Raw genomic sequence first — 25,966 nt, 5'->3', positions numbered from 1 at the left:
TACCTATGATGCTCCAATATTTTGTTGAACACATTGAGGATAAGCCTGGGGAACTGACAGCACTGTGCAAGAAGAGCAGTGGTGCAGTCTTGATTCAGACAGTATCCCCAGCCCAATCCTGGGCGTTATTCACTTCTGACCAGCTGCATGATATTCCTGGTTCCATCACTTCCCATAAAAGCCTTAACATGATCCAGGGCATTATTTTCCATCGCAATCTCTTCTTGCAATCTGATGATGATCTATGTGGCAATCTAGATTGGCGGGGTGTTCATTTCATCTAGTGCAATTACAGGGGACTCAAAGACAACAGGTTTGTGCCTTCATCTTGGCCTTTCAGGGTGATTCATTGCCTGAAAGGTCAAGGTGATGGTTTACCGCTGTGATGATAAACCATACATCCCTCCCCCTATGCGGTGCTTTAAGTGCTGGAAATTCAGCCATGTCTTCTCACTGCATTTCCAGTGCCACATGTCAAGACTGCGGACATCCACTGCAAGCAGATACTCCCTGTGGTGCTCCTACCACATGTATCAACTGTGGAGAGCAGCACTCCCCCTGCTCACCAGACTGCACAGTACTCCAAAAGGAACGAAAAATCATGGAATACAAGACCTTGGACCGGTTGACTTACTAAGAGGCTAAACATAAATTTGATCAATTACACCCCATTTGGTTGATGTCCACATGTGCTGCTGTGTGCGCCATGAACAGGGGGACCTCCAGGCCTCCAGAATACATCTGCCCCCTTGGTGGTAGGGGGAAAATCTCCCATAGTACTTACTTCGGGAGCAACACCGCCCCCTCCCCCCCAAATGCAGGGGACATCAGTCCCCTCCCTCCAGCCAAAGAAGCAACAGGCTCCTCCAGCTCCTCTCATGCAGAAGGGGTCCTTTGTTACCCTCTTCCCCCAAGGCCTCTACTAATGACACAGGAGCCAAAAGCTGCTGGATGAAGAGCTTCTCGGTCTTTCTCCGTGCCTGAAGCTACTTCAGAGAAGTACTCCCAGGGAAGCAGGAGGGCAAGCAAACAAAGAAGTTTGCTAAGAAGAAGGACCCTCTCGACCAATTATGCACCTGCAGTTGAGGTGGATATCTCACCATCCCCTAAGGACCTGGAGAACTCACTGAGACATCATCCACAATAGGAATGGATACAAATACTCAATCGGTGGGAGCAGGTGACCCTGAGGCATAACCTGTCACCTTGCATGCTTCATTCCTTCCCAACATCACAATATCGTCATGCTCCAGTGGAATTGCTGCGCTTTTTCCAACACCTGTCTGAGCTACAGCAACTGTTAAGCTTTACACCTGTTTTCTGCATTGCCCTCCAGGAACCTTGGTTCCCGGCAATGTGAGTCCCTGCCCTCCATGACTATAGGGATATTACAAGAACAGTAGTGCCTATAATAGTGTGTCAGGTAGAGTTTGTGTCTACGTCCTGAACTCAGTATGCAGTGAACCTGAGCCCCTTCATACCCCTCTTGAAGCTGTGGCTGTCAGGAAAAGGATGGCGCAGGAAATAACTGTCTGCAACATATATCTTCCTCCAGATGGTGCAGTACCCCTGAACACATTGGCTGCACTGATTCATCAACTTCCTAAGCCTTTCCTACTTTTGGGAGATTTCTAACGGCCATATCTCCTAGTGGGGATGGCACTGTGATCACTGGCCGATGTAGAGGTCTTAACTCGACCTCTGCGTCTCAAATACTGGGGCCCCCACACATTTCAGTGTGGCTCATGGCACTTACTCAGATATTGATTTAGCCCTCTGCAGCCAAGGACTTGCCCTACCTGTCCACTGGAGAGCCTACCACAAGTTGTGTGGTAGTGACCTCATTTCCATCTTACTGGGCATCCAACAAGATGGGCATTAAACAAGGCAAGATGGGCATTAAACAAGGCAGACTGGGAAGCTTTCACCTCTGCTGTCACCACTGAATCTCCCCCACAAGGTGCCATCGATGTGGTAGTTGAGCAGGTCACTATAATGATCGTTTCTGTGGCGGACAACACAATCCCATGTTCTTTAGGTTCCCCTCCCCTCTCCCCTCCACACAGTAAAAGTCAATTACTTGATGGTCATCAGAAATTGCTGAGGCCATTAAAGCTTTTAAAACCGCTCCGAGCTCACATTTGCCATTTTATAAAAAGATGGAATCGGTCAAGTTGGGAGAGGTATGTCTCGACCATTGGGTGCCAAACATCTTCGTAAGTCTGGACGAAGATCAGATGTGTTTGTGGGTACCAGACCCTGACATTTGTTACTGGTATTAACATCAATGGCATGTTACCTACTGACACAAACGCAATTTCTAAGCATTATGCCCCAGCCTCCACATCGCAGAATTATCACCCAGCATTTTGCACCCTCAAACAGCAAATGGAAAGAAAGGCCCTCTCTTTCTCTCAATATCACTGTGAACCCTATAATGCTCCATTTACAAAGTCGGAGCTCCTCTGCATCCTTGCGTGTGGTGGTTTATACCGTGGTCACTTTTCCACTGATAATCTAGTTTCCCTCAAGTCTGTGATCTGAACAGCCTTTTCCAGACACCAACATCTGGTTGCCGAATTTTCTGATTTATGAAAAGCTTACAACGCTACCAGGCGACATCATATCCTTGGTGCATTATATTAGTGAGGTCTCCGGGGCCCGCTCCAGATTTCTATCCTAAATTTCCTATCGTTCAGTACTTTCCGTGTCCAAGTTGGCACCTCTCATAGTTCCCCCATATCCAGGAGAATGGGATCCTGCAGGGCTTTGTATTGAGTGTATCTCTTTTTAGTGGCTATTAACTGTCTAGCAGCAGCTATTGGGCGTTGGTCTCACCTTCTCTGTATGCAGACGACTTCCGCATTTCATACTCTCCTCCACTAGTGGTGTTACGAGCAGCGCCAACAGGGAGCCATCCACAACGTGCAGTCAAGGGCTGTAGCTCACTGCTTCCACTTTTCAGCCGCTAAGTTGTGCATCATGCACTTCTGTCGGTGTCATACCATTCACTCAGATCTTTAACTTAATGATGATCCACTCACTGTAGAGGAGACACATAGATACTTAAGACTGGCTTTTTGATACCCGACTGACGTGGCTTCCTCATCTTCATCAGCTGAAATGGAAGTGCTGGCAGCACCTGAATGCCTTCTGCTGCCTGTGGAACACCAACTGGGTTTCAGATTGATCTATGCTGCTGCAGCTCTATAGAGACCTTGTTCAATCCTGCCTTGAATATGGGAATCTGGTTTATGGTTCACCGGTGCCTTCAGCATTGCGTTACTCGAACCAGTACACCATCATGGCGGTCAACTAGCAACAGGAGGTTTTAGGACAAGTCCTGTGACCAGCTTCCTGGTGGAGGCCGGACACCCTCCATGGAAGGTTGGGCGTGCACAGGGGTTCATTCCCACATTGAAAGCCCAGGTAAGGGCTTACAAGTGCAGTTTTCATCAGATCTCTTCTGTCTGAAGTGGAGTCCTTGCCTTTACCAGCTATACTTGTGGTCTATTCACATACACATCCATGGTGTACAACTAGGCCAAAGCTTTGCCTGAACCTTTCACATGACCCTAATAAATACAAATGTTAGTGGGCATTGCGTTCACTAGTAATTCATAAGAAATATAACAGTGAGTGTACAAATGAGTAAAAAATACAGGGCAAACAAATGTGATTATTATTTGTTAACAACGGGCTGCAAAAGTTGACATGTAGCTATAGTAGTACTAAAACTCAAGCAGTTTAACTTCAGCCGGGTATGTTTTGAGGAGATTTAACAAATACATAAAAAAGTGTGAAGGCTCTTCACCAATGTGAGGAATTAATGTACAGTGTTTCCGGTTAAGTGCTATTTGGTGATTATGACATATTTGTATTACAAAAATCTGTAGATGTTTTGTGATCATTCAGGACCCCAAGGCAATACTCTTTTTGAATACATTCACGAAATCATTAACATGCTGACTGATGAGCTCGTTTCCACATTATTTCATTTGATTGGCAAGCATCAAGTATAAAAGTAAAATTTCAGCATTCAACAATGATGAAATCTAAGTATGCACTGATTGCCAGACATAGTCAAACACACCAGGAGTTTCTTTGATTACAACACCTGCAAAGAGAATTCTTGTGACGAGATCCATTTCGGACTACACAGGCTTACGATACATTAGAGATTTCATGGCACTCGCAGAAACAAACAAACTCAATAAATCCAGTGATCATGGAGGCCAGGGAACTGGTCCACCATGGCCAATCAATTGATGCAGGAAAGACCTATTCAAACACTACGAAGAGCCAATCCAAAATGAGCATGCACCCCATTATGCGCCTCACATTTACTGTAACATTTTCAAGCAAACTGGGAAAAACCTGTTCCAGAAAAGTCTGATAAGTGGGCAAACTCACCCACGTGTTAACTGTGAATTGATGATGTGCAATGTGGTGCCGCATGCCGTGGGCGTTTCCTGGTACCCATAACTGCTCATTATGGTAAATGAATACACCATCTCCCCCCAGAAGTTTGTCACAACATATATATAGAGGGTACATGGGTGTTTTGCTATGGAAGTACACTGTTTCATGTTATGTATTTTTTTCACCACTATTTGCATAACCTTGTTGCTCTTACAGGCCACATTGCTGATGGACACAAAATTCATGCTCCCACTAAGATTTGCTTTTAATCCATCAAAAATCAAGAAGATATAGAAGTACCAGAGGTACCTACCAATGCTAAGGAAAGTTTTAATTTGTGAGAGTAGTGTTCATCATGAAAACAGAAATGAGCCCTACTACAAGGTTTACATAAATTTCCTTCTGGAGATCTGAGTTCTGAAGTAATAAATGTAAAAATTGTAATGAGTTATGTATTTAATGCTAAACAGTCATCAGCCTCCTATAAATTTAAACTTCTTTATTCCTTCACTTAATATTAATTTCATTCTTAATATTTTGTTATAATGTTACTCCACCTCCTCACAGTTTTTTTGTTCATAAAAAATATTATATATAAAATATCTTTTATAATTATTTAAAATGATTGCAGAATGTGTACATGTGGTTAATGTTTGGCTTTCATGTATGAGGGGGGGGGGGGGGGGGTGGAGTTGTAGTTGTGTGTGTTTGGCTCTGTATAATGTCCTAATTCATTGGCAACAACAAATATTTGTAGATGTAAAAACAGTTGTTGTCATGACAACTTCTGTTTACTTGTAACACAACTGTCACTTTCCTTCTCTGTCTGTGAAATAAAAACTTCGTTCTGCAAGTCAAAGGATGTGTATATACTATGTGGAGCAGTGTTTTAATCTCTCTTAATTCTCCACAATGATGGTTTATTTAAATGTCATGGCACTACTAGACTATTATTCCTTCTTGTTAAAATTTTTTCAAGAAAAATAGGGTTCAGGAGACAGAGAAATAAAAAGTTGTCATCTGACAGATCAGTAACCATGAAGAAACTGAAATAGATAACATAGTCATTTTTCTTTGGTATTCTGTTTATCTCATCATTTTCTTCCTCTTATACTGCTTCTACGTCATCATCTGTTCCTCATTAACACTTAGTGTCTGCCAACTGGGTATCTACTATAATTTACTCCCAGGCCCTTACATGTAAAGTTGTGACAAATTACTTTGATCCACTGATGAGTGCCAAATTACTTTTTTGTAATCATAATGTGGTTTATCTGTAAAGGAAAAGCACAAATATATGTAGATGTCTGGAAGATATTATAAGAATTTGGTTTCCGGCCAGTATGGCCAGTACCGCCATGTAAATGAATATCAGATCTATGTGCAAGTGATTTACAGATATGACTGGTGCGGGCCTTTGTTCGTATTATTTAGCTAGAGATTTCTATTCAGAATAAGTCAGTTCACATATATAAATGATAGATGTAAATTTCATGTTAAAAGATAAATTAGGGGTTGCACCCTGTTAAGGGTATTTAAAAATGGATTGTCTGTTTCATTTCATATGGGTATCAGTCAGTGTGGCCTCATTTTTTTTTTAAACATCAGCTAAAATTTTCACAATATCCATATCAACCATACAAAAGAAATTACTGTGATGATGATAAAGAAATCAAGTTAACTTCTTTCTGTCTGTTCTCTGTATGTATAAGTGATTTTTGTCAGAAATAATATAATTTTTTAAGTTGTTGGGATTCGCCATGATAATGTAATTTGACCATGTGTTACAGAGATATTGCAAGTTACTAGTTGACATGCACAGTTTAATATACACACTGATCACCCAGAACATTATGGTCACCAACCTATTATCAATATAAACCTGTTCATCAATAGCAGAGTCACCTTGTGAGGAATGACTGCCCCCCCCCCCCCCCCCACACACACACACACACCATGTGTGTGTGTGTGTGTGTGTGTGTGTGTGTGTGTGTGTGTGTGTGTCACTTCGAAAACACAAACAATCACATTTGACATCAAAGAATGATTCATTGTTAATAAAATGAAAATTAATGAACAAATAACACATCATATCATATGCAGCCTTAGCAACTTTGGAAACCATGATAATCTGGAGACTGTCAAACTGCTGTGATTCATGACTGACAGTAAACCTTTGATTTTAAAATGTAACTGCCTATTGAAAGGTGGGGGGAACAAACTTGCTTTGATAGTTTCTAATTCTTTTATTTTTTGCTCTTACGCCATGTTTTTCTAATTATGACACAACATAATGACATTACTTACATCTTCTTATTTGTGTGAAAGGTTGTTATTATTATTATAAATTGGTTTATAATCTGTACTGTGACATTTGTTAACTGTAGGTATTATGTATCAGGCAGAAGTTTGGTGCTCTTCTTGCAAATTCAAGTAAATTATTGAAATATTATTTTCTCTGAAGACTAATATTGATTGTTCATCAAAAATCATTTTTTCATTTTTAAAAATTTATTATTAATAGGGCCTCAGATGGATAAAAGTAAAACAAGTGAGGTTATTAGTAAATCCATCATAAATGTGATAGGCAGACCTACTCTTTGACAAGATCTGCATGAGGAAAGCTTTTCATCTTAATGACTCTATTTGTTTTTTCTGTTATATATTTTGTTTAACAGCTACTAGATATTTCTATATCAGTCACTGGCTTTAGCTGAAGTATGAAATATTTCATGGGCTAAAATGTCTGTAAAAACAAACAGAGATTTGAAAAAAAATTATTTCCATCATAATTCAAGATTATTTTACTTCTGTTGTCAGTAAATAGTTTGAGACGTTGAGAACATAAGATGTAGAAACAAACTGTAGTGTTCCTCTGACTGAATAAAAATTTTAAATCCATAAAAAGCTATTTGAGTGACTGTTAACTGTAAATATTGCTGAACTTATCAGCGAGAAATAATCTGTGCGCTGAACTTTTAACTGTTTTTAGCAGTTCCAATGGATAGTGAATGTGAGTAACATGCTTGGCTAGGAACATGATGTACATAAAATATTTCTTTCACATGCAGATTTTCTTAAAACTGTACCATTGTTCATGTACTTCCTCACAGCCACTGAAGGACCTGGTGATGCTATATTTGGTTTAAAAAGTGTGTTTTATGAAAAATTTAAAAACTGGTATTATTTTGTATGAGCTGTTTCCAAAGAAGCACCATTTTAATCTCCCCCCCCCTCCCCCCCCCCCAGGGCTACTAACCCTGCTTTTTCCATTCTGTATGTACACCACAATGTTGTTTTTGAGATGTACTTACCATGAATGCTGGACAGATCAAAGAATGGAATTAAATGTGGAATAGTTACCTAACTACAGTGTCTTTAAATCAGAATTTATCATTCAGGCATTGCTGCTGCTACTGTAGTAATGACTATCCACTTGAGGTGCGTGTAGTTACCGTGCTTATTGTAAATGATTCTCTTCTAAGATAATCCAAGGATCACATTTCCTTATTTTTCTTAAAAACGTAGAAGTACTATAAAGAAACATAGTTGATTCAGATAAATCTGAAATATACTTTCAAAAGTCTAGTCATGATAATTTCATCCACTCTGTATCTGTAAATGATCACACTGAATAATACGACGGTAGTCCACAAAGTAAGTTCCGTTGCTATTTCTATCTGCGGCAGCGCTACGATCGCAATTCCGAGCATGCACGGCAGTTACTCTGACTCAATGAGAACACATGTAAGCCATTTTCAAATTGCTACTGCCAACATGTGCTTTGTAGTGCTTCTTTATAATGTCAGCCGTAATTGTAAATGCCATCGCGTGTGAAATCAAATCTGCGATTTATTTTCTAAATGCAAAGAAAGTTAAACCGAAGGAAATTCATTGGCAAATCTGTGAGGTTTATGGACAAAATGCTATGAGTGATTCAATGGTTAGAAGACTGTTCAATGAAGGACGTGATCAAGTTCACGATGAAGAATGGAGTGAACGCCCATCTGTGGTTACCAATGAACTGGTTCACACAATTGAAGAGAAGATTAAGCACAACCATAAGTTTACACTTAGTGCTCTTGCTATGAAAGTTCTGCAAATCTCACTATCATTAATTCATGAAATTGTTACTGAAAAACTGAAATTTCGGAAGCTTTGCGCATGTTGGGTACCCAAATTTCTTACTGAACAACACAAAAAACAACTGATGGGCAGTGCACTTCAGTTTATGACACACTACAATGAAGAAATTGATGGTTTTCTTTCTCGGATAGTCATGGGGGATGCAACTTGGGTAATGTAAGACACCCCTGAAACAAAACAGCAATCAATGGAATGGAGGCACACGTCATCCCCAACAAAGGTTAAGCCTAAGCAAATCGTGACACCTCTAAAAGTCATGTGCACCGTTTTTTGGGACAGAAAAGGCATTTTGCTGATTGATTGGCCTCGTGGTAAGAAATCAATGCACATGATTAGTGAGAGACCATCAAGAAATTGTGCTGTGCAATACAGAACAAGCGCCAAGGATTACTGTCAAAAGGTGTTTTTTTCCACAATAATGCCCAACCTCACAGCTCTTATGGGAATTTCACTGGGATGCTTTTGGTCATCCTCTGTACAACCCGGACCTTGCTCCTACCTCTCTTCTTACACCTAAAATCTGTCCTTGGTGGTCAATACTTCAATGATAATGACAAGCTAAAAGAACACGTTACCACATGGTTGAATACACAGGTGGCAACCTTCTATGAAGAAGGCATACAAAAACTTGTGCCACATATGACAAGTGCCAACAAAATTTTAGAAACTATGTAAAAAATTAGTTTAACAGTTGTAGACTTTTACAAGAAATATTTTTTCTGTGTCTGTGCACGTTTGTTTTATATAACCAAATGGAACTTGCTTTGTGGCCAAACCTTGTAAATTAATAACTGTGAAGATCTATAATCAAAAGTGATGTCTATTTAATTATTTTAAGTATATAATTGAAAATTTTTATACTTCGATTATGAACTTTTTTTTAACTGCATTTCATAGTTCACTCACGCCTTCATAGTTTAGTGGTCAGTGTGGCTGAATGCCATTTAAGGGGCCTGGATTTGATTACCAGCAGAGTCAGCAATTTCCTCTGCTTGGGGACTGGGTATTGTTTTGTCCTCATCATTACCAGCATGTAAGTCATCAAAATGAAATCAACTAAAACAACTTGCAGCTGACAAACTCCCTGAAAGGGTATCCCTGCCAAATTATGCCATATGCACATTTCATTTTCATAGTTCAAAAGTCAGAGAAGAAGGAAGAGTAAGGTTGTAAGTTGAGCATGGTCACTTATGTTTATTTCATAGTAATGCACTGCCCTGTGCAGAGAGTAAACATAAGTTGCAATATTGGCTTAGAGTATCATCCATTGGCTACAATCTTTGGAAAAAAACACTGTTTGATAACATTTGACACAAACTTGGCTAACTACTTGTAAAAAAAAAAATCTGAGGCAGTAATTTAGCCTCTTGGAAAATAAAGTAGTAAGGAAGTAAGTTTATTTTTCAGGTATAGTAGTATCTCCATATTGTCCATTGCATTATGATCTCACAATTAAGTGTGCGTCAGGAATATTAATGAAACATGAACATGAAAACTACAACTGAAACCACTGAAGATCACTTGCTGCACTTATCAATGTCATATACACATGCATTGGTTCTTTAGCTTTGGATATGAAAGGTAAAATAACAAACAACAGATGCGGCAGTGAAATGAGAGATTTGGCAGCACTGGAAATGGGAATCACAAAACAGGAGTGTTGCCACTGACCCTGATATTTTAGTTCAGTGGAGATGCCATCATGGGCCAGTGAACAATGTGTTGTTGCCACAAAGGTGATTTACAAAAATGACAACTTAGCAGCTATGCAGTGTGTTTTTCGTACTCATCACAATCTCGCAAGTCATGCCACTGTCCCATCAGCACATGCTATCAAAGTACAGGAACAGAACTTTGAGGAAATGGGTGATGAGGTGCAAAAGAGGGATGGAAGTGAAAATGGATGTGTACACTAGAGAATGTTGCAAGAATGGAAGAAGCCTTCAGCCGAAATTCCAGGCATTCTGCACAAAAGCATGTGCTGAAACTTGACGCAACAGATTGCAGTGTGTGGTGAATATAGCACAAAGAACTGGAAAACTACCTATACAGAATTCAGATAGTGCAAAAAACTGGTGCAAATGAGCTCCTGAAAATACTATTCTTTCACCAGAATTTTTTGGGGTTCATTAACAACCACCCATGTCTGTGCAACAATCTGACCATGAATGTTGAGGTGTCAGGCTTTGCTGACAAGCAAAACTTCAGCAACTGATCATGTGAAAATCCTGGAATGCTTCATGAAACACAACTTCAGTCATAAAGTGGTGATGTGGTGCAGTATATTAATGTTTGGAATTGTTGGGTGCTATTTTTTCTAAAACAACTGTGCTAATGCCAGTACCATGAATACAAAACATTATGTTCACATAGTGAAACACACCCTAATGTGCCTACTTCCTGATCTTCCTGTAACTTTTAGACATTCTTCCAACAAGACCATACCTTGCAGCATTCCATTAATATGCTACAGAACATCTTTCCTGGTCATCTGACCTTCCAGTATGTGATTTGTTCCTTTGGGGTCATTTGAAATCTCAGATCTTCCAGTGGACCCACCAAACACCACCCAGGAAATGAAGGACCAAATTCAGGAGGAAATTAATTGAAGTTCAGTGCCAGGCTTGCAAGATGTGAAGTCTAACTTCTTTAAGACATGCGATGTGTGGCCAGCTACATGACATCATTTCAAGTGATTGTCATCTTGAAGTGGAAGCATTGTAAACTGTCGTTTTATTATTATTATTTTTTTTTAGCACTGTGAATAAATTTTAATTGGTGGTGGAGGTTTCAAGATCATCCATTTCACTGACATACATGTTAGTAAGAAAATTAGAATAAGTGGCAAGGATGAAGAAAAATGTTAAGGAACTTCCGTTAAGAGATGTATAGTTCCTTCGAGGTGGAGAGGGGAGAGGAGGGGAAGAAATGAAAAGAAGTCTTAATAGTGTGTGTGACTAACATGTTGACTGCCACATGCATAGTGACGGATGTTCCACCACCAGGCCAAACCAGGCACACAGTGTTAGGGGTGGGGCTCTGCTATAACCTCATGGCAGTCGTCATATTAATGGAGATTCCAGTGTCTCAGTGCATAATTTTCACTTTTGCAAAGATAAGGTGTTAGTAGGCAAGAGGAAGAAAGAATGAGGGAGGAAGATAAGAACAAAGTATTAAATGAACTTGTTGTACATTCTTGACAAATGCGGCATAGAGTTGTCAGTGCTTACAGACAAACAGCACTGCATGGAATAACTTCAGAAATTGTTGTGGGACATGATGAATGTATGTTAGGACAGCATGGTGAAATTTGGTGTTAATGGGCTAGGCAGGAGACAACCGACAGGAGTGTCTTTGCTAACAGCACGATATAGACTGCAGTTCCTCACCTAGGCTCATGACCATGTTGATTGGACCCTAGATGACTGGAAAACTGTAGCCAGGACAGATGAGTCCCTGTTTCAGTTGGTAAGAGCTGAAGATACGTTTCTAGTGTGGTGCAGACCCCATAAAGCCATGGAGCCAAGTTATCAACAAGGCACTGTGCAAGCAGTTTGTGACTCCATAATGGTGTGGACTGAGTTTACACAGACTGGACTGGATCCTTTGGTCCAGCTGAATCAATGGTTGACGAAATGTTTATGTTCAGCTACTTGCATGCCATTTGCAAACCATTTATGGACATCATTTCTGTGGATGACAATTGACCATATCACCACACCACAATTGTTCATGATTAGTTTGAAGAATATTCTACACAATTTGAGCAAATGATTTGGCCACCTTAATCACTTGACATGAATCCCATCAAGCATTTATGGTACAATATTAAAAGGTCAGTTTGTGCACAAAATCTTGTATCAGCAACACTTTTAGCATCATGGGTGGCTGTAGAGGCAACATGGCACAATATTCCTGCAGGGAACTTCTAATGACTTGCTGAATCCATGCCACATAAAGTTGCTGCACTACGTCAGGCAGAAGGTGGTCTGACAATATATTAAGGGGTATCCTATGACTTCTTTCACTTCATGGTATAAAGTGAACAGAAACTGGAAGTTCTGGAAGGCCATAAACAAAAAAATACGTTATCCTGACATTATCTCTGTAATGAGAATTTGAAATGTATGAGGTACTAGGTATGAGACCCATTAGAAACATCACAGGTGTTGAAGTCTTAGCCCCCCCCCGAGTTCTTTCTAGCAGATATAATCTACCATTTTCATTAACTGTGGTGGCGCACATTCTCAATTCGGTTGTTAGAAATCAAGGAATATGGTCTTTGCCCTTGAAGTCCACACAGGAAGAAATGGCACGGTGAGTAGTCTGGGAAGAATGTACATCTTGTGGCAGTTACCTTGAAAAATAAATGATTCCTTTCCACAAGCCGTCATCACATTCAGTGGCACCCCTAAAAGTCTCATGAAACATCTTATTTATTAGGTAATTATGATGTAGATGCATTCTCTGCATGTCACTGTGGTCGATGTTGCATGAGACGAATGAAATTCAAATTGGCATCCAAATGCTCATCAAATTGGAACAAGACTGCCATGCATATTTAAGAACTTACCTGTAGGGTAATATTTTCCAGCAACATTAAAAATAGCATCAACAGTAAGCTATATCTGGCTCAGTATACTATCTATGCAGTTAGATACTAATGCCAAAGATCCATAAGGCATTCTATGAGAGAATGTACTTATGTTCATTGCCCGTGAATTCATTGTCTTATGAAATTGTCCACAATGTGTAACTGAGAAGCATCATTTCAAATTGCATAATGACAAAAAAACTGATTACCTGTAACCTGGGAAATTTTTCACAAATTTTAAAATGTGAAGTTGTTTGAAATGTACTTCTAGAAACGTGAAAATGTGTTGGTCTTAATACGCCATGACTAAATACAAATATAAATATAAAAAGAATTAATGAGGCAAATACATAACTAAGTATTTATTTTTGTTACTGTTGTAGAATAATAGTGTTAATGATGTCCTTTTTGGTGCCATTTGTCTTTGAAAACATTTTTATTACACAATAAATATGTTCACATTAATTATTTCATATCAAATTCAGCATGTCTTTCAGGTAAATATTTTGATTTATAGAATCTTGAGAATGGCCATTCTTTTGGCTTCTCTTAATATTTGGTAAGGTCCTCATGCTCCTTTCATGCAACCACAAGCTGATGTACAAACCTCTTCCTCACTGCCCGTTACAATATGAAGTTCACACAGAAATCTAAATCTCCTATGCTCTTGCAGTCATCCCCAAACTGTTTAGATAGTAAGTAGTAGATTCACATCAGTCATCTTTGCTTTGGTGAAATCACTGATGGTTCTCGCCCTGCACGTCCAGGGATAAGAATAGGCCAGAGGTATTCCTGTCTGTCATAAGAGGCAATTAAAAGGAGTTTCCCATGTTTCGGTCTTTATGTTACAGTCCCCTGTATGGTTTTGAACTCCATTCTTCAAAATTTTCCCAAAGATCAAGCCAATTGGGGAAGGGAGCCTTACATGGTGCATAATGTCCATCGTGCACTGAAATCTTTAGCCCACTTCCTCACTGTCGCATCTCAGTCCCGCTTATTCCCCATCTCTTGGGCGAGGACACCTTCCTGGATGTGTTTTCCACCATGAATTGTGCAGTGTCGCTTTCTGTGTCGACGATGACCATGTATTTCTTTGCACCCGATATCCAGAATGGTAGCCAGTTCGTCGTGGTGGGTCCACCATGTACCGTGTTGGTTGTAGCCCCTGACCACACAGGGATCACTCTGCTGATGCCTGTGCCATTAAATCCACACGTATGCCAAGGGGTAGATACCCAACCCCCTGGGGCATCCGGACATCCGGCAATGGCCGCCCTGCCATGTGGCCTTTGCTGTGGCTAGGTGGCACCTGTGGGTAGTGCCCCTGGTCTGAGTGGGTGGCATCAGGGAGACTGACACGCGATGAAGCATAGTCCAAAATCTCTTGCTGGTAGTGGTGAAACACTAGCAGTCTTTTGGCGATCACAAGTTCAATTCAATACACAGAAGTGCGACGCCAAATTGTTCCCCTTCTTGGCCACACCATGGAAGGAACATCAGGCTAACGATGGCAGCGGAACTTATTCGCCACGGTACCTTGTATGTTCGAGACCTTATGGGCAATCTTTCATGATGATGAAGCCTCAGTTTTTTGTGGAGCATTTGGAGTGGTGGAGGGATTGTCCAAAACGAGACGTGGGTTAGTCTTGAACAAAACAGCATCCTCAGCCCAGTCATCAACGTTACTACCTTGTGACAAGCTGGCGGATGTTTCTGTAACCATCACGCCCCATAAGAGCTTAGATATGGTCTGCAGTCTGACGATGAGCTGGGCCCCAATTTGGAGTGGCGAGGTGTACATTTCGCTCCTGTAGTCATTCTGTTGTGGTACTACCGAATTTGCGATGCGTTCCTGAAAATAAATCAAAGATACACTGAATGAGTGGAAAGAACAAACATAAGTAGAATAACATCACCGTATGTCAAATTAGAAAAGAATTAAGTATGTACTGATTAGTAACATGAATTTTCTGTGTAGAGTACACCACTCCATTGCCAATGAAGCACCTATGAAGTGAAAACTGCTGCATTTCAGCAAATATTAAGCTGTCAAATGGTGAAGCATATAATCAGCTAATCTGACAACATGTTGCATTCACAATGTAAATGGGCAGCTGCAGACAGTGATGCTAGTGTTTACCAAGAGTCATTTTATAGGTGCATCTTCAAGGCCTTAAGCATTTGTAACGAAGCAGGCTGGGATCTCTCCACTTCGTCTCTTCTTTTTCCACCTGCCTCCTTAAATTACTTTTATTTTAATTTTTGCCTAGTTATCTTTACATGTATGAATATAATCTGCATTTCCATAAAAGAGAAATGTTGGCCCTCCGTCTTAAGGAATATAGCACGAGGTCTAATTTTGTGCCTACTTTTGTATATGTAATTAATTTCCTAATTTATTTTGACCATTCCTAGTTAAATTTTTGCTATAGGGTGAAATCAGTATTTGTTTTGTGACAGATTCTATTGTTGACTTATAAATAAATATAAATTCTGTAGTAAATATAAACATTTGGAGGAAAAACTACTCAGATTCTTAAAGTATCTATTTGGCTCTATTCAAAAACATATTAGGAAAGTCAGCCCTTAATTAATTCCAAAATAATTACCAGGTTTGTCAAAAGTATTGTTTGTGTAACTATATTAATTTCATTATTTAAACAAATGATTCAGCCTAATCTTTGTGGAAGAAGGAACTACTAAAAAGAATGAGTTATGAGTTTCATTGAATGAGTTAAATTTTAATTGTAATTTCTGCAACTCAAACAGTGCCTATTATTGTGAGGATATACAAAAAACTGATTTTTTGTGCTGAGACAGTCAATCCACAGTCAATTTTCAGACAGGAATTATGTATTTGTTAAATTAACAACAATCCATCAAGTTAACAGTGGAATAAGTGTAACACAAATAAGCCGTGTGTTATGACAATGTCTGTTCAATTTATTTCAGGAATAGTGTCACACACATCGTATTATTCTGCAAGAACTGCCTAGTTAGGTTTTTACTGTTCATAGGTATTCAATGGCATCTATTGCAGCAATATGCTGATGTTGCCTGCAACCTATTAATAAGGCTTTTCAACATTAACCAACAGTTAATCACCCATATAATTGTGTAATATTGGGCAGGCTGTGAACAGTGAAAGTAAAGAACTGTGAATCGCAATTGTGCAACTATCAGCTACATCATTTACAGCAGTCAGTGTTGAGCTTCCACCCACTGCTTTTCAGCTAGTATAACAATCCACAACGTCGACACAGAGGACTATCAAGGAAGAAATAAAGTAGGCAAACGTCACACATTCTAACAGCTGTTTCACAAGATATACATTTACTAACGTGGCTTGACATAAATAAACCAGCACAATTTCGAAAGAATAGTGATACCTTCTACTCATTCACCATGTTCTGTACATCCCACCAAGAATGTGAACTTACAGGGCTATGGAACAAGTAAACAACCAAACATTGCTTAAGCCCTACACTATATTAACAAGAAACTATCACAATACTGCTTAATAATAGTTATGTCTCTGCCAGATAAAAGTGTTCTAATGAATTTGAAAGAAAGCTGCTGTTTCTTCAGTTACGTTAGGTAGCTGCAGACTGTCTTAACAGGAACTTAATATTTACTTAATTAATAAAGTATTTTTCAAAGAAAATAGTAACCTAAATCTGTTATTACACAGGACAGTTTACAACATACTACTTGCCATCCATCTAAAGGAGGAATCAAACCCTTGCACTAAGATAAGCAGTGGAAGCAGTCATCACCAGGAATGTTTTGAATTGACTGATATAACCAATTACTCACTGTATGTTAGAGGGTAGCTTCTCAAATATCTTCACACCATAGGATATAATTCCTAAGTTAGATTTCTGTCTTGTATTGATGGTGCAGATCACAGTTCAGCTTGAACTGATTTTTCACAGCCACACAGTAACATGAGCAGTGACAGATACCAATATGTTCATTATTATTACTTTTCTGCCAGTGAGCTAGCTGGTAATCTGTAAGTAGCTACTATGAAGACACAGAGTGTAAAACCAATGTAACCTACACCATTTTGGTACAAACAGACCAATGATCCTTGGAACATAGCAATATTTCTAGTTAGACACACAAACTATATCTGAAGAACAAATTCAGTCTATATAAAGAGATCTACTGCTATAATTATTATAAAAGGTAGATTGGCAAAACAAAATCAAGGCTCCACCCACCTGTTTTAAACAGTAATGTCATTGGAACATAGCATTATTTCTAGTTAGACACACAAACTATATCTGACGAACAAATTCAGTCTATATAAAGAGATCTACTGCTCTAACTATTATAAAAGGTAGATTGGCAAAACAAAATCAAGGCTCCACCCACCTGTTTTAAACAGTAATGTCATCAACAGGGTTTAAACCATTTCAAGCACATACAATACGGTGACCATGACATCACTTATTACAACTGCAAACAAAGATAAATAACATTTGAAGTATTTAACTCCAACAACAGAATGTAACTGACAGGACTGACAGGAGAACAGAATGACGGAGGTGGTTTCGGGCGCGGACAAATGTAGGACAGTAAGAATAATGACATTACAGCAGAACAAATATTTGCCCAGAAATCAAGCACATGAAATCCTCAAAATTTAACACAACAAAATTGGTGTTGTAAATTTTGGTATCTCAAATGAGGACTACAATACCAGCAACCCATACACAGCTAAAAAACTCAACACCACAATTTTCACCTACATAGCTCCAACAAAGCCCTCGATACCAGGAACCAACATACAACTCTAAAACATGGTGTTGCAAATTTCACTTCACCCATAATCCTCAAGCAAAGGTCTTGATATCGTGTAGTCGCACTCAACTCCAAAACCCGATGACACAAATTGACCTACATAGCACCAAAAAACAAAGCCCACTGTACAAAAAGCAACAGACTCAAATGCTAAAATCTATATTCCACACTTTCACTTACTCTACCTAAGGCATAGACCACAGTACAACAAACCAAACCATGCCAACATGAGTAATATCAGAAACATATTCTGATGGTACATCAATAACCATGATACCAACCAATCACAGTCCAACACAATTACCACACACTGACATGAAAAACTCCAAAATTTATGAAAAATTGGTCATCACCAATTTCAATATACACAAAGAAACTATAGTCAACAAACTCATACCATTGCCAATAGCTGAAGACTTGCTGTTTGACTCTTCCGAACAGGCTTGTATGTTCACTGGTGTGCAAAATGATGATGTAGTAGAAAGTTTTCCTGCTGACTTTTGTCATATAACCTCAGCAACAGCTAACAACCTAGTATTAAGTGTTGCTTTGCGTTATGTCACTAAGCAAAGGCCTTTGTCTAAAATTTGGATCGAAGAACCATTGGTTCGTCTTTTTTTTGTGCAGACGACTTTTTGCCCAACGTGGTGTCATCTTGCTGTGCATGGAGAACCATCAATCTCGTGTTATTGTTCCTCGTTCTTTGCAGTCACCTGTGCTACAACTTTTTCACCAGGGTCATTAGGGTATCGTACAGACAAAACAGTGAGCTCGCCGTCACTGTACCTGGTTTGGTATTGTTGCTGACATACCCAAGATTTGTTGTTCTTGTTCCGTGTGTGCAGAAAACAATCCGCACCACCGCAGAAAATTCTCTCTTGGCCTAAGGCAACTTTGCCACAGAATAGCTTACATTTAGATTTCGCTGCTCCTGTTTGGGACACACGATGGTTAATTCTTTTAGCAGTTTTCCATCTATTGTTCACATGTCATCAACATTGTCTGTTACCATCAAATACTTGCCTTCTATATTTAGCATAGAGGGATTGCACCAAGTCATTGTCACCGAAAATGTACCTCAATTTGTGTCTGCAGGGTTCAAAACCTTTTGTGAAGCTAATGGTATTCAGCATTTAACTTCAGCACCATTCTCCCCTCAATCAAACAGAGCCGCTGAAAGATTCGTTCAGGCATTTAAGTCGTAAATGTCTAAATTGACTGACTCTCATTCTTGTGAGGATGCTCTTCTGTTGTTTTTGTCTTCGTACCGATCGCAGCCATGTCACGGTGGTTCGCAGGTAAATCACTGCAAGGTCATCCTCACAGAACTCTGCATTTGTTGCATCCCCCACACCGTGTTTCTTTGCCACAGTAGACCCATAAATCCTTGCCAGATGATATTGTCTATTTTTGTCATTCCCACGGCAATCGCCGATGGTTGAAAGGGTGCATCCTTCGTCATCTTGGCCGTGCCATATTTGTCATATCAGGTCCATCTGGTGAGGTGTGCAGGCATCAGAAGCAGATGCGTCTCTTTAGCCATGGGGTCTCTGCAACTTGCCCTATGTTTCCAGTGTCAGCGCCGTTAAGGCAGCTCCCGCAGGGCCCTCTTCCTTGCTCTTCTCACCCCTGGATGCCAGCACCCGTCACTTTGCCTTTGCCTTTGCCATGCGATAAAGCGCCAGAGCGGATACTATGTCTCACAGTGGAGTCGCCCGCAGTGCCAGCAACGCTGCGGTGACCAGATGACCACCTGGACCAGGTGCCTTCAACTGTGATAGGGCACAGTGAAATTCCGGTTACAACGCCATCCAATGCCGCAGAACAGTCTGCACTTCCTGATTTCCTCCTTTGTTGCAGACAGACTCAGAAACATCAAACGTCACCATGACATTACCACCACATCACAGGTACGTCACAGGTCTAAGCAGATGGGTGTAGCATCAGCACCTGACCTTGAGCAAATAACGTGACAGTAGCATCAGATAGTAAATGTGAGATGGAAAGCAAAAAGGGACCTCTTGTCGGAACAGTAAAATTTTCAGTACAAGCAAAAACATTCAATAATGTGTAAAATATCAATTTTCGTTTTTTATATATTATAATAGTTTACTTCATTCTGTACAGGTGCATATTAATTTGAAACTTATTTGAATGCAACTAACGTCAAGTACATCATTAAAAACTATCGGAAAAAGAGACCTCTTGTCGTTATCGGGAAATAACATTGGTTCGGCAAGAGGTCCCTTTTCTAAATATCGCAGCTATACATGCACTACTTCACAAAATGGCATCTCTTAAATTTTAGAAGCATTTTAAGGAGCTCAGAGTAATTTCATATAAAAGAAAACTGTTTTTTTGATTTCAATAACTCCAAACACACATGGTCCTATTTTTGCGAATGCCTACAGATACTGCCAATGTATAGTTGGTAGCCCTTAAAGAACAGCCGACAGCTGATGTAACAAATTAATGTTTACAGCTTGCTCAGTTTAAAGTATGCAATGTGTGGAGATAGAATTGTGAAAGCACTGAACGATACTTGTCTTGGTGGTGATTTATATGATAAAAGTTTACGAAGTATTTCAAGATTATTTTTCTGAAAGGATGCCAAGTAGAAACGAATCAAGTGATGAGAAACTGGAACCTCAAGGTGATGAGTCAGTTAACCTATTTCATATTTCTTTATTACAAGACATTCCAAAGTTAAATGAAGCATTAGGTAACAACGATAATGTTAATGATAATGTTGTTATTGAAATAGAACGAAATGTTAATAGTGATCAAGTTGTAGATGAGAATGATGGTGCTGAAGACTTTGACCTGGTAGTAACAGATGACTGCATAAATTTAATTGACTCTTTTGATGCTGACAGAGACCATGCTCTCGTTTCAGAGTTTTTAAAAGCAGGTTGCAGGTGCAAAGAAGGATGTTGAAATTACTGTTCAGTTGATGAATATTTGGAAATGCATCGTGAATGTGCTGAGACTGATCATTATGAGAACAATGTCAACACATTAGATCAAGTAATTTTAGGCCAATTGCAGTGTGGAACTTCAGATTCTTCTTTGACAGCTCGTAAACATAAAGTACAAACTGAGAGGAAACAATCACGAAATAAATAATCAGTAAAAGGACGGCAAGTTTGTACAAACACTTACATGTTTTCAAACAATATTAAAATTAAAAGACTAAAGCGCTGTAACAAAAATGTATAATGATGCAGGATTGATTGTCAAAGCTCATGGTAATGCAAGAAAACATCCTAAGAATGTGATTTATTGTTCTGATTCAGAGTTTGTTGTAAGGTTTTTACACAATTACGCAGAACAACACGCCATAATTTTACCAGGCAGAAGTAGCACTCAGTATAAAGCAAATTTCAAGCTTCTACCTTCAAGTGATAATAAAGCCAAAATATTTGAAACTTATAAGGCTTCCTTTACAGATGATTTGTCATGAAGCCCAAATCAGATCTCTGTGCATTTTGTCAACAGCATTTCACTTCTGGAACTGCAATGGTTTCAGTGCCTGAAGTAACTGAAATGGAAACTATAGAAAAAAATGGGGTCCCATCTACAACTTGTTGCAAAAGAAAGTGTGTTTTATAAGGGAACTATCAAAAAGACCATGGAAAATTTTGAAGATGGTGATAGAAGTTGTGTACACTACAGTTTTGACATGGCCCAGCAGGTTCACATACCCAGTGACCCGTTGCAGCCTGGACCTATTTAGTTATTGGTTCCATTCAGAGTAGGAATATTTGGGGTTATGTGTGAGACTGTGAACAAACAAGTAAACTATCTACTCCCAGAAAGTGTATGAACAACAATGGGATCCAACGTTGCTGTCAGTCTTTTCCACAACTACTTGAAAAACTACATTCATGGAGAAGACAATGTTAATCCATGCTAACAATTGTGTAGGTCCGAACAAGAACAATATCTTATTAGCATATCTTGCTTGGAGAATCAGTAATAACATAAATAAGAGTATTGTTTTGTCATTAATGCCAGCAGGTCACACGAAATTTGCACATGACTGGGCATTTGGACTTTTAAAAAAAAGATTTAGGGTCACCTATATCTCTTCCATACAAGAATTCGCCGACTGCATTGAGAAATCTTCATCTACAACACATGTTAACTCAGCTTTTGCTGTTGGAAATGAAATAGGTGAAGTTGCTGTGAATACATATGGCTGGCTAAATTTCTTGAAGGATGTTAAAGCTAACAAAGTACCTCACATAACTAAATACAACCACTTTGAGTTCAACGTTAGCTACAAAGGTAGAGTACACTGCAAATTGGACATTGATGGAAATGAATTTGTGCACCGCATCTTCCCCAATGACAATGGACCCACAGGGTTTCCTGCTGCAGTAATTCCTCCAGGGCTGACACGACAACGAAAACAGTACCTTTTTAAAAACATCAGGACCTATTGCAAAGAGAAGTACAACGACATTACATGTCTTGAGGTAGGCTCAGAAGTGAACCAGAAACTCAAGTCAGCGAAAGTAAGGATCCTAAAGAAGAACCTGACCAAACAAATATTCCAGTGAAAAAAGAAGAGACGTAAATGCTCTTGTTAAAGTGCCTTTAACCCCATTCAGACTTTTTTTTATGAACAGAAAATAAAGTCGTTCGGCAACTACAAAATATGGGATCTCAGTAATCTACACTCCTGGAAATTGAAATAAGAACACCGTGAATTCATTGTCCCAGGAAGGGGAAACTTTATTGACACATTCCTGGGGTCAGATACATCACATGATCACACTGACAGAACCACAGGCACATAGACACAGGCAACAGAGCATGCACAATGTCGGCACTAGTACAGTGTATATCCACCTTTCGCAGCAATGCAGGCTGCTATTCTCCCATGGAGACGATCGTAGAGATGCTGGATGTAGTCCTGTGGAACGGCTTCCCATGCCATTTCCACCTGGCGCCTCAGTTGGACCAGCGTTCGTGCTGGACGTGCAGACCGCGTGGGACGACGCTTCATCCAGTCCCAAACATGCTCAATGGGGGACAGATCCGGAGATCTTGCTGGCCAGGGTAGTTGACTTACACCTTCTAGAGCACGTTGGGTGGCACGGGATACATGCGGACGTACATTGTCCTGTTGGAAGAGCAATTTCCCTTGCCGGTCTAGGAATGGTAGAACGATGGGTTCGATGACGGTTTGGATGTACCGTGCACTATTCAGTGTCCCCTTGACAATCACCAGAGGTGTACGGCCAGTGTAGGAGATCGCTCCCCACACCATGATGCCGGGTGTTGGCCCTGTGTGCCTCGGTCGTATGCAGTCCTGATTGTGGCGCTCACCTCCACGGCACCAAATACGCATACGACCATCATTGGCACCAAGGCAGAAGCGACTCTCATCGCTGAAGATGACACATCTCCATTCGTCCCTCCATTCACGCCTGTCACGACACCACTGGAGGCGGGCTGCACGACGTTGGGGCGTGAGCGGAAGACGTCTAACGGTGTGCGGGACCGTAGCCCAGCTTCATGGAGATGGTTGCGAGTGGTCCTCGCCGATACCCCTGGAGCAACAGTGTCTCTAATTTGCTGGGAAGTGGTGGTGCGGTCCCCTACGGCACTGCGTAAGATCCTACGGTCATGGCGTGCATCCGTGCGTCGCTGCGGTCCGGTCCCAGGTCGACGGACACGTGCACCTTCCGCCGACCACTGGCGACAACATCGATGTACTGTGGAGACCTCACGCCCCACGTGTTGAGCAATTCGGCGGTACGTCCACCCGGCCTCCCGCATGCCCACTATACGCCCTCGCTCAAAGTCCGTCAACTGCACATACGGTTCACGTCCACGCTGTCGCGGCATGCTACCAGTGTTAAAGACTGCGATAGAGCTCCGTATGCCACGGCAAACTGGCTGACACTGACGGCGGCGGTGCACAAATGCTGCGCAGCTAGCGCCATTCGACGACCAACACCGCGGTTCCTGGTGTGTCAGCTGTGCCGTGCCTGTGATCATTGCTTGTACAGCCCTCTCGCAGTGTCCGGAGCAAGTATGGTGGGTCTGACACACCGGTGTCAATGTGTTCTTTTTTCCATTTCCTGGAGTGTATTTTGTAGGATTTGTGGCTTCCAATTTCTCGTGGTTCTAGCACCATTCATAGCTCCAGGATCAAAATTTGATCAAAAAGATGTCATAACATAGTGTAAAAATATCAATATTATGCCAAAAAAAAATAAGCACAGGGCTTGTAATATTTTTCTCAACAAGGGGCCAATTTATTTCGTTTCAAATGTATTTACACTCTGATGTGATATACGTCTCAGGGAGTAATCCACTTATTGTGAAGTGTTCATTAAAAAAAGAAATCTCCAAACCACTTGACAAAAGACATTTTAAGTGTAATATATATGCAGAATTTGTTTATTAAATATGTAAAGTTAAGCAATGATAATAAAGTGAAACTTTAAAAGGCCATATCTCAAAACACCTCTTTTATGTCATAAATATTCAACCTGCCATAACTGCCTCAAATTTAGAGATAGAAATAGATTTATTTTACGGGTTGTTCAGAATTTAACGCTGAATGTAAAAACTACAAAAACTCAAAATCCTAAATTCTCCAAAGGGGGTCTCTTTTCGCTTTCCACCTCACAAATATTGATGAGGCAATGACTGCCATTTGGCAAGAAAACAGGACTACATTATCTAGAAAGAAGCTTAATTACTTTTGGAACATTTGTTCAGTGTGTCCATCTTTTTGGTACAACCCAAAAAGGTCAGCACTGCCTGCTTTGCACTTAGAAATACATCTCACTGTACTGGCCCACAAACAAGACTGACAGTACAGTCTTATTCAGTCTGTCCTACAGCATATTCTTTTTAATCAGCGCAGCTAAGATTTAAAAATTGTCTACTCTAACACTGAGATTCATATACTTACACCCTAAACCATTTACTCCCGACTGGTACTTCAGATTAATAATAAACAGACGCTGATTTTCTGAATGTAAGCCGAGACATTCGCATAAACCCTTACCTGCTACTTCAGTATCCTGTTTTACAAATGCAAATCTCTCACAGTATCTACTGTTTAGCTGCATGTCACCTTCTGCTTTTAGCAAGTCTCATCGTTAAAGGCTTCAGGGACTGAAAATAAACTTCAAGAACTTCACTACTTAACAACTCAAAACGTTTGAATGAGAGTTAACTTTCAAGAAGCCTTCCAACAACCATATAAACAGTACTAAGTTGCATACAAGATAGCTTTCTACTCTTTAATATAAGCTTACAACTATGAAACTAAATCTGCAGTTTATAACGTTCTCAGTACAACGCTGTACTTGCAGCTTGAGCACATACGACACAGTATTAAATAAATCCTATACATTTATATTCTACGGGAAAATACGATATGCTAATCACAATAATTTTAACTGATAAACTTACTTAACTCCCAGAATGTCAAAGTATATTACGTTTCCTATTCTCTCTCCAACAATTTTGCAACCCATTTTGCGTTCTGCTTTTCGTATCTCATAAATCGGAACAGCACTAAGCCTATCGCGGAGTTAGCACTACACTTCCACGAAGCATATACTATCAAAACAATAACAAACACAGATCTTCCCGCTGGCCAAAACTTTCGTCTTCAAAGTTTATACTCACAACGCCTTCAAATGGGTGTGGTAACTTCTGAGAATTATATCACTTCCCCTTGTTTCGCTGTCATTAAAGTCTTGTGCGATTCACCGCCAAACACTGTACTTGTCTCGCTTTATTACATATTTACAAATATTGCAAAACAAAGTAAATTGACTAACTCACCGAAAACTAGGTCCATGGAAATACAAGCGTAATAAATGTCTTTGCAATGGTTCGACACTCGTTAACTATCGATAGTTGTGCGCGTCAATCTTGTAGCCTATAAATAGCGGCTCTTCGACGTTGCAGTTGATTCAGGCTTTCGATCGTCTATGGCACAACGGCCTCATACGCAAA

The 25,966-nt window shown here is 40.0% G+C and overlaps 1 long non-coding RNA gene across 1 annotated transcript in view; it reads right to left on the bottom strand.

Annotated features, from left to right (window-relative positions):
- LOC126299261 (uncharacterized) overlaps positions 1-17,983 on the bottom strand; it is a 717,934-nt gene extending 699,951 nt beyond the window's left edge. The window contains exon 1 of the long non-coding RNA XR_007552755.1: positions 17,543-17,983. This is a non-coding gene — a long non-coding RNA (uncharacterized LOC126299261). The remainder of the gene's footprint in view (positions 1-17,542) is intronic.
- Positions 17,984-25,966: the final 7,983 nt, after the last annotated feature.

This window comes from Schistocerca gregaria, chromosome X, assembly GCF_023897955.1.
Source record: "Schistocerca gregaria isolate iqSchGreg1 chromosome X, iqSchGreg1.2, whole genome shotgun sequence".
Taxonomy (NCBI): domain Eukaryota; kingdom Metazoa; phylum Arthropoda; class Insecta; order Orthoptera; family Acrididae; genus Schistocerca; species Schistocerca gregaria.
This window is presented reverse-complemented; position numbering and strand designations above follow the sequence as displayed.